Source organism: Suricata suricatta, chromosome 7 (genome assembly GCF_006229205.1).
Source record: "Suricata suricatta isolate VVHF042 chromosome 7, meerkat_22Aug2017_6uvM2_HiC, whole genome shotgun sequence".
In the NCBI taxonomy this organism is placed as follows: Eukaryota; Metazoa; Chordata; class Mammalia; order Carnivora; family Herpestidae; genus Suricata; species Suricata suricatta.
In genome coordinates, this window is record NC_043706.1 from 3,520,587 (window position 1) to 3,521,403 (window position 817).

Genomic DNA, 817 nt, shown 5'->3' on the forward strand with positions numbered 1-817 from the left:
TAGAGGAGCCTTTGGTTTACGCCTTAGGGTCTTGGCTTCCTACCACGAGACGGCGCAGAAAAGATGCGGTGGCTTAAGTATTTCTCTAACCTAAAAATGGCAGTGGTTCATCAAACGGTAAATTTCTAAGTGGGTAAACCACTGCACAATTAGTGTTTCCCAAAGTGGCCTGGTTAACGTGCGCGAGCGAGCGATCCCTACCCCCCCTCCCCGCCCCCCCTCCAATCACTGCCCTGGCCTTCCGCGTGGAATCGACGGTGGGCCATTCCGAACCATCCGCCGTAGGGTATAGGTTATCGCAATAGTTCCCAGACTTCCCAACCCCTACTAAACAATTCTCACCGTCCCGCGGGCACTTAAGTTCACCTCTCTGGAGCCCCACGTCCCCTGCGTAGCACGCCCCCCTCCTGCGGCGCCCCTTTCGCCACGCCCCCTGAGGCTGCAGAAGGAGTGTCACAGGCTCCTTCCACGAGCTCTATGGGTGGCTCTGAAAAGAGCCTTTACAACGTTCTCACCCAGCGCATAGCTTACTTCTTCTTGGCGGCCGCCTTCTTGGGCTTGGCAGCTTTGGGCTTGGCCGCCTTGGGCTTCGTGGCTTTGGCCTTGGCGGGACTCTTCGCCGCCTTCTTGGGTTTGGCCGCCTTCACCTTTTTGGGACTCTTGGCCGCTTTCTTGGCTGCACCCGCCGCCGCGGGCTTCTTCGCCTTCTTCGGGGTCTTCTTGACGCTCTTCTTGGGGGTGCTGGCCCCCGCGGCCTTCTTGGGTTTCTTGGCCGCCCCGGCAGCCTTCTTGGGCTTGGCCGCGCCCGCCTTCTTGG